The sequence below is a fragment of the Saccostrea echinata genome, unplaced genomic scaffold, assembly GCF_033153115.1.
Source record: "Saccostrea echinata isolate AGI-Se365-2 ecotype Australia unplaced genomic scaffold, CSIRO_AGI_Sech_v1 ptg000033l, whole genome shotgun sequence".
NCBI lineage: Eukaryota > Metazoa > Mollusca > Bivalvia > Ostreida > Ostreidae > Saccostrea > Saccostrea echinata.
The window spans coordinates 24487750-24497455 of NW_026889782.1; the positions used below are offsets into that span (position 1 = coordinate 24487750).

The 9706-nt window shown below is 32.4% G+C and overlaps 1 pseudogene; it reads right to left on the reverse strand.

The window, feature by feature from the left end:
• Positions 1-285: 285 nt before the first annotated feature.
• Positions 286-3258, reverse strand: LOC133198303 (uncharacterized; annotated as a pseudogene).
• Between the last annotated feature and the right edge of the window lie 6448 nt (positions 3259-9706).

Here is a 9706-nt window from a genome sequence, read left to right on the forward strand (position 1 = left end):
AATACTAACAACCTTAGCCAATCAGATCTCGGCACACGTGCTTGTATTTTCTAGATTTCTCACATATATATTCTGATAGTGCCTTATTAAAAAAAAAAACATTATACATATTCATCTGTAATTAAACTAACAAATAAAGATCTTGTTAATTAAACCAAATTAACAAATGAATAAAGATTTTGTGAAAAATTATTCAAAAGGAGGAAAATAAATGGAAAAAAATTAGGAAAATTATTTTACATTATAGTGAATTTCCATTTTAAAAAATGTACATTGAGGAAATGAATGATATGTATGCAGACATGTAAGGTTTCTTCAACAGCAGAATAATGTAAAAGAGTAGTGGAGGTAGTCACGTATTAGGATGGAATTTTTCATTAACAAAAATGCCAAAAGAAATAAACCAAATGATGATATGTTTTTCTTATTTTCTAATTTAATCTTTTTTTAGCATCCACAAACATTCTTCTGGAATAGTAGGGGGCTCCTTAACGTGACTAGCTCCAATACGTCGCTTTTAAAGTAAGCGTTTGCTCTTCAAGGAGCAGGTCTCAAGATAAACCTTATCCAAGGTACTCTTAACCTTGGCATAGGTGTCACTCTGCCAAGATGGGGGATGAGTGACAAACCCCTCCTCACACTCCTCATCACTGGATGTGAAATCAACTTTGAGGATTTTTTGTATTTGGGCCCTCCTCTGTTCCGTTTGCCACCCTCTGTTTTTAAGATGTTCTAGGGCCCGAGTCCTGCGCTTTGCTTTCTGAAAAAGATAAGATAATTAATATTAAGTACAAGTTAGCAAGATAACAGCTCATACATACAGTAATAATTAAGAGACACACACAGATGTATACACAATACACTTATCTGCATTACCAGTAATTTTGAATGTTTATCGTCTATTAAAAAAATTAAAAAGAATATGTGCTGATCAAATCATTAGATCTTTTTTTAAAGGTACTCCTGTATAACAGGTATTATTACCTCCTTCTTCCTTTCATACAGGACTCTCTTCTGCTTTTGATCTTGGAGCTTGTTCTTCTTTGTTAAAACATCTTTCTGTTTTTTGGACAGGAAATATCTTCGCAGACCACCTTAATAAAAGAAAATATTTATTACTTATTACATCTAGGAATAAATCAAAACATGGAAATATGATAATAAACACAGCTACATATATGTCAGCAAAATACATGTTTAAATCTTTCTTCCATTTAAACTTACATTGAATTATCTTCTCTTCTACACTGGCATTCCAGCCTTTGACGAAAGTGGATCTCCTGGTTTTCATCATCCTGTGGTCTATTTTGTATAAAATCCATATCATAAATAGTTTTCATGATAAATGCAAAACATTTAACTAATGACTATTCTTTCTTTAATTGCTCAATAACCTAATACCATTAACAAATAACGGTTACTTGATGTACACATAAAGTTTATTAATAAAGATTTTAATTAAAATCTTAAAAATAGGTAACATAAAATAATTTTGGGCTGTTTGTGTCTTTCCTCTTTTCTGGGACAAGTTTTATTCAAATTTAAGCTAATTAAACCACGTCATTAAGAAATGTGACCGTATATATAAAAGATGAAGGTGACAGATACATATATTTATTTTATTGAGAATTCAATAAGAGTACTGGTAAGTGACATGAGAAACTAACCTTTTCTTCTCAAAATTCCATGTGAAACCTCTCTTTAAGCCATCACTGTATCCATCTCTTACAGCATTCTGACAGTACAATTTAAGGGAAAGAAAAACATAGCAGATAATATACTTGGTAATAGCTAGAAACATGTGTACACATTTTATAAAAACATGAAGAGGACTTTCTAAATAAAAATAAATGTCTTAAATATTGAGGCATGTATGGCCATGAAATTAAATCATTTACCCGTACACTTGGGGGAACATGAATTTTTTCCTCCCTAGAACCCTCTCTTTCTTGCTCTTTCTGCTCCAGGACTTTGATCCTCTCGAGTATTTCATTTTGCTGCTTGAGAAGTGTGTCAAGGACACTTCTTAATGCTAAAATAAATAATTTAAAAAAATTTATCAACCCATCATGGATGATGAAATATTACACTTCTCTACATGTACCTTACATCAAATTCTGTTAAATTTTCTTTGTTCGATGGTTCGAATATTAAATCCGAATGTAACTTGATGAGTTGTACTCTGATACATTGTGAAAAAAATGTCAAAAAACCTTGTCAGTACTTTATTGTGAGCAAAAATATCATCTATTTACATAGGCCCCTGACAATACCTATTTTTCCTATGTAAAAAGAAAATTGACCCCATACGTAATAATACAGGTATGGTGTTAATTTTTTATATAAGTTTAACTTTTAATTTGTATTGACTATGTCTTTTCTTTCTGAGAAATCCGCAATCAATTTCTAGACTCAAGGATTAAATGTATTAATTTTTATTACAGACTTCATTAGAAACTTTATGTTTAAAAAAAATATTATAAAATATTTTTACTGCAGCTATCCCTTTAAAAAAATCCTTAAATGAAGCAATATTGGCTAGATGAAGCCAATATTGAATTTTTTTTCTGGAAGTATTTTAATCTTATATGAATTCCTATTAATCAAAGTGATATAGAAATATCAGGTAAAATAGCTTTTAACATAAATCTTAAGTAAATTCTGCATATCTTCTGAACATTTCTTAAAGTGCAGAAGTTCTTCTGACCCTTTTATGATTGTAACATGTGCGCACTCCGCACGTTATAAATATATAAGTGCGGGTTAGAGAAATTTCGGATCACATTGATCTACTTGCATTTACTCTCTCCATGCACAGGAGTGTCGGTCTTTCCCTTTCCTCCCCGAACCGTCCCTCCTGATGTTGATGCACTTGAGTGATTTCGAGGGCTTTCATCAAAATTAGCAGATCTGCCTTGTGGCGGAGTTGTTACCGTAGCTACAGCGTCCTAAAAATGAAAGTAGATTAAATCAACAATTTTCGGAACCCATCGCACTGCATGTTCCGAAAGTCTGCATTGCACGTTGTTTTCGCATTTTGGAAAACAAAAGGTGAAGTTAGGTTTGAAAAAGGTGAAACGGTTCGAAGGTAAATTTAATTATTAGTGTAATAAGTTAAAAATTGATTCCTTCTTAGCATTTGTTTTGAACATTTAAAATTTCGAAACTATTTAGCTGATATTCAACTCGAGAATCCTCTACAAGTATAACAACAGTCTTTGATGTTGGAAGAGCATCATCATCAGTGCCATGATTCATCGTAAAAACAAAATACAGAAGTTTCTAGTGAATCATATATTTGTAAGCAAAGTAAATGTACTACAGCTGTATATTTTTAAAAACATTTATAATGTGAAGACGTTCAAATTACCTGACACTCTCCTGCATCACTTTCCTCCTCTGAAGATTCAAAGATTGGTGGCAGACATGAAAATCGGCGCCTTTTTGATTTTGAGACATACTCCTGTCCTTGCTTTGAGGTAGGTGGGTTTTCAGAATGTTCGTTTCCACTTTTAGATCCATCATCACTAAATTCAATGCTATCGGAATCGAAAAATTGACTCATACTGATGTATATTGATTGATTTTTATCTTGCTGATGGCAAAATATTGAAACGATTGGAAATCCCGCGCGGCAATATAAACCGGAAATTTAATTAGGCATCTATGCATCTTGCAGGAACTCCTGAAACCCCATCCCAGGGCATCACATCACCCATGTGCTTTGCAAGTGGAGGAGAGAGTAAAATTTGTTTGTCAGGGAACAAGGGTAATTTAAGATTTTGATTAAGCATCAAAAAAAAAAAGTAGAGTGTAATTTTTGAAAATGTTTTTTTTTTCTAGACTTAAATTCTAAAACATTGTTAGCCTGGATCAAAATATTAATAATCAGTTTGAATTTGTATAGACTGTTTCATGATAACTGCGGTACTCCTCTTTTGCAGGGCAAAATGATATATTTTTGGTGAAATATGACGAAAAAGTAATTGTTCATTATACGTCATTTAATTATCTGTCATCAAAAACTTCGCCAAATGTAGTTATTTTGCCCTGCAAAAGAGTAGTACCGCAGTTATCGTGAAAGGGCTAATTGCTTTTGTATATACGTGTGTGCATGCATCCATTTTGAAGCTTGGCAATTTCAAGGCCGTAGAAATATTCCTTTAGCAAGGCAATAACAGAAAGATGTATATGATCGATTATAAAGACAGAGTAGGGTCAGTGCGTACTTCTATTATTGCTTGTCTATTTGTTGGAATATCATGACCCTGGATATAGGTCTAGGTAGGCTAGCTCAGTAAATGCAGCATCTGACTAGTTATACAGGGGTCCTGGGCTAAATTCCTGGTCCAGTCATAAAGTATATATGTTTTCCTTCTACACATATAAATGATGACAGAAAAATTGTATTAAGGGACAGAAGTGAGTCATAGTCTTTGTGAATTTCAGCTGTACATATACATTTCAATTGAAGAAAGTATTAAATGATTTTAGAAGGAAATATTCAGATTATACAGACATACATGTAAGTATTGACTTTTATGAAGCACATAAGCATATAACAGTTTGTTATTATAGAGTAATTGGCAATCACGGAATTGAAGCAAGAAAGAAATACCGCCATAGGAAACGTGATGAAAAGAGAGAAAAAAGAAAACAGTTGAAAAATCCAAGTACAAAAAATCACATATGTCTTTGCACTGCATCATCATGTCCTGACAACACTACATTATATTCCTATCTGAACCACCATCACCAACACCATCAGGAACAACATCTACTGCAGGAATTACTTTGAAAAACAAAAACTTGATAACATTCACATCGGATCCTCTCTATGTCCGCTTCAAGGAATACACCATGTTAAAAAAAAGAATAGCTGCCATAGAGCAAAGTGAAAGTCATGAATGGTATAATAATATTTTTTTTTTAAATTAAAAAGAAGTATCTATGATATATAAATAAAAACGTCTTAAACGTAGGGATTTACATACAAAGATGGAATCCTCATGCTAATTTGCCATGGAGGGGTGTTTTCAGTTGAAATGATCCTTTTGCCGGGCAGATATGGAGAGGTGACCAAGGAAAGATTTTTTATTTGTTAAGAAGTTACTTTTAATAAGTATCTATGATATATAAATAAAAACGTCTTAAACGTAGGGATTTACATACAAAGATGGAATCCTCATGCTAATTTGCCATGGAGAGGTGTTTTCAGTTGAAATGATCCTCTTGCCAGGCAGATATGGAGAGGTGACCAAGAAAAGATTTTTTATTTGTTAAGAAATTACTTTTTATAATGTGAAAACTCAATAATGACTACTTTGTAAAACAACGTGATCCTCTTGCCAGTTTGCTGTGGAGAGGTGTTTTCAGTTGAAATAATCCTCTAGCTAGGCAGTTTTGGAGAGGTGACCAACAGTATTTAACCAAAAATGCTCCAAGAATTTCTTTAATTTACCTCTATTATTTGATATCCATTTATGAACTTGAAGTAGAATCCTAACTCCAGTATCAAGGGGAAGAAGGACCTTGAGCTGAAAAAAATACTTGTCATTCAATTTCTTTTATATTTTGTATAATTCTAAATTAGTTTGTCCCACATATATCATTAGGTTTCTATATAATTACCTCATTTTAGAGATATTGATTGACAAATAATATGTCCTACAGTGTCTAAGTGGCGTTTCCGGGCCAATTACTCTGTCCATAATGGTATTTTTTAAGCATAGGTCAAAAATAATTCAGTGGACATGTCTCCTTTAAAATATTTCAGAGTATGAATAGAGTTTAAAATTCGAAAAAGCAAGTTTCTTCTTTACACTGCATCTGGGTGGGGAAAATTACATCCTTTTGAATGCAAATTCAACAGCAAAAAAACTTAATTTGCAAAAAAATTTTATCATTCAATATTTGTAAATTTACGTTGAAATGCAAGTTCTTCATTTTATTGTTTAACTGTAAAAATTCGAATGGTGAAGCTGACCTCAATATTGCACAGGACACCGTTAAACAATGCATAAGCGTGACAAAAACATGTCATGTTTACATTTATCGAGTACGGGAAAAACCAACTATGACCTCACAAGTAAGCTAAATATACATGTACCCATAAAGATTCCTGTCATCAGCCATGCAAAAACAATTTTTGTGTTCCCCGTTTCTCAATATATCTCATCATATTCTGATTATGACCTGTTTTTACACAATAATACTGCCAGTGTATTTATCGAGTATAATGATATAACTTCTCTAACAGGTCGTGTATGACGTCATCGACTTGCTGGATGTGCAGTGTAGGGAAACAGACGAGTGGAACAACATATTCTGCAATTTGTTAATGTATACAAGAATGTTAAAACTTTTTATTATTTTTATATAATATAGAAATTAAAGTAAAACAAATTGTCAAAAATTAATACAAGAACTGATATTTTACACGTTTTGCACTTATATAAACGGAGACTGTGATGTATTTAAACAGAGTCATGTGACCATGTGTCCTTCATCCCTTAAAATACTTTGACTGAAATATTCTCAATTTGTCATGGTTAAGAATATTTTGTTTCAATTCATGAGTAAATAAATAAATTCTCATTTTAATTTTGTCTTACAGAACAGTATAACACCCTGGAATGCAGATGAAGTGCTTTTGCAGAGACAATCTTTAACAATTAGACCAGCAAAAATTTTTGTCTTCTTGGCATTTTGTAATGTTAAGATTCATTATGTCTAACAGAGAAAGTCTTGTTAAATGTATTTAACACTTCTTTAAGCAAAGGTGACACAGCTTTCTTTTTTTTAGCCTTTGTATAATTTTTTCTTAAAATTATTTATTGAAAGTATGTCGCTTTCAAACTGACATTACTAGTGGTTTTTTTTTAAAGAAACAATGGTTGAAAGTATTTTAAGTGTATATTTTACTGATTATTTAAGTGAGATAATTGATTATGGCTTCTGCAGCAAAGCGTCCTTGTAAGGTCTGCAAAGAGTGTAAATTGGAACTTTCAGACAGGCATTTTCGGCGACATGTTTCACAGTGCACCAGTGTCTCTCCTTCCGTACATGAAGAAATTCACAACAATAGTCAAGAAAACAATGAAAATTTGCTCTTTTCTAGTGAAGATGAGGCTATCAACTATGAAAAATATGTTTCAAAACAAAAATATAGACCTAGAAAAACATTTCCGAATATTAGTGAGGAGGATGTTGAAACATTTTTTGATGCTGACCTTTTTATGGTTGATGAAGCTTCAGAAAGCAGTGATTATGAATCAGATCTGTCTGACTGTTCTCTGCAGTCAGATGAGGAAAAAGACACAGGGATACATCTCTCTGATGAAAAATCCATGGATTTATTGACACGGTTTATATGTACTATTTTGGTGCTTTGGCAATCAGTATATTACATATCAGATTCAGCTGTTGAAACATTGTTAAAACTGTTGTCAACTATTTTTCTATTTTTAAGTAGATATTCTTCTGCACTTAGAACTTTAGCAAGTGTTTTTCCACAAAACATGTACAGGATGACAAAGATTTTAGATGACAAATGGTCCAAATTTTTACGATATGTTGTGTGTCGAAAATGTTTTACTTTGTATGATTATGAAAATTGTTTTTGCATTATTGAGGGTAAAAAGCAATCAAAACTATGTAACCATATCTGCTTCCCTAATCACAACCTTGCATATATGCGTAGAGCATGTAGAGAACCATTGCTTAGAGATATTGGAGAAACTGGTTCTCCAAATTTTGTACCATTTAAAATGTACTGTTACAAAACGATTAAGTCCTCCTTACAAGTTTTTGTAATGCGTGAGGATTTTGAGGATAAGTGTGAAATGTGGAGAGCTAGACATACTGAAAATGGTATGATGTATGATATATATGATGGAAATATATGGAAAGAGTTTAATGGTTCAAAATTTGATTTTTTTCATAGAGGAGGGTAATTATGGTCTGATGTTAAATGTTGACTGGTTCCAACCATTTAAGCATACAAATTACTCAGTTGGGGCTATTTATATTTCAATTTTGAATTTACCCAGAGAAGATAGGTTTAAAAGAGAAAACATAATCTTAATAGGTATTATTCCTGACATGAAGAAAGAGCCACCTACAAATACATTTCTTCAGCCACTAATTGACGAACTGAATGAGGCTTGGCATAATGGCTTTTTCCTCATATCCAGAAAATCTAAAAATCAGTTAAAGAAATTTCAATTAGCTCTCCTGTGTGTAGGATGTGATGTTCCTGCAAGCAGGAAATTATGTGGATTTTATGGTCATATGGCAAATTTAGATTGCAATAAATGTGAAAAGCAATTCCCAGGTGTGTTAGGTGAAAAAAAAGTTTGGAGGATTTGAAAGAAGCTTATGGCCTCCTAGAACTAATGATTGTCATAGGAAGATATGTGGAAAATTTTCAAAATGTTCTTCAAAGGGTGAGAGAGAGGCATTGGAAAAAAACATGGAGTCAGAATATCATGTCTTTTAGATTTAGATTATTTTGATCCAGTAAGAATGACAATAAATTATCCCATGCACAATCTATTTCTAGGTACAGCAAAACATATGTTAAATGTTTGGAAAACTAAAATGGTTTTGAGTGAAATTGATTTTTTAGAAATTCAGCAAAAGATTGAAATTTTTACTTGTCCCTCTGATGTGGGGAAGTTACCACAGACATTTTCATCCTCATATGGATCGTTTAATGCTGACCAGTGGAAGAACTGGACATTATTGTTTTCAATATATGCTTTAAAAGATGTTATACCAAACAGTCATTTAGAATGCTGGAAGAAATTTGTATTGGCTTGCAGAAGACTGTGCTCCAGAAATATTTCTTTAGGAAATGTTAAAGTAGCAGATTTTTTATTAGTTGATTTTTGTAAAAAGTTTGAGCAGCTTTATGGTGATGAGTTTGTTACACCAAACATGCATTTGCATGGTCATTTATTGGACTGTTTGTTTGACTTTGGCCCAATTTACTCATTTTGGTTGTTCAGTTTTGAAAGAGAGAATGGCATTCTAGGATCTTATCCAACAAACAGGAAGCAAATTGAAGTTCAAATTATGAGGAAATATTTGAAAGAAAGTTGGCCTAGAGAAAAACAAACATATGTTTTTTGATTAAAAATTTGTCTTTATTGTACAATGAATTGTCCAATTTTCAAACTGAGAATATCCGTGGAACATTATACCAGCAGTCAAAGTCATTTGGAAATATTGGTGTTATAGAAAAAGCATCAATTCAAACATCTGTTTTTTCAGTTGACTGGAGTAATAATGATGGTGTTTTTGTAAAAAAAATTCAGATTTATAACATTGACTGAAATAGAGGTGGATAGACTCCAAAATATGTATTCATTTTTGTATGGTTGTAATCAATTTAAAATATGTACATCTGTGAAGGTAGGAAATGAAGTGTATTTAAATGGATCAGTTTTAGGCTCAAAGCATAGTCGCAGTGTTCGGTCCTCATATGTTTTGGCTTTTTGGTGTGGAGATGATGGTGAACTTGTACATACATATGAAGACCTTACTCCTCACCCAGGACAGATTATCAGGTTCTTAGAGCATTCCATCATTATGGGTGGCAATGTAAAAAGTCATTTTTTAGCTCAAGTTACTTGGTTTACGCGTCTTGAGGATTCAATACGGTATTTCTATGGTAAACCAGTTGAAGTCTGGTATAAATCAC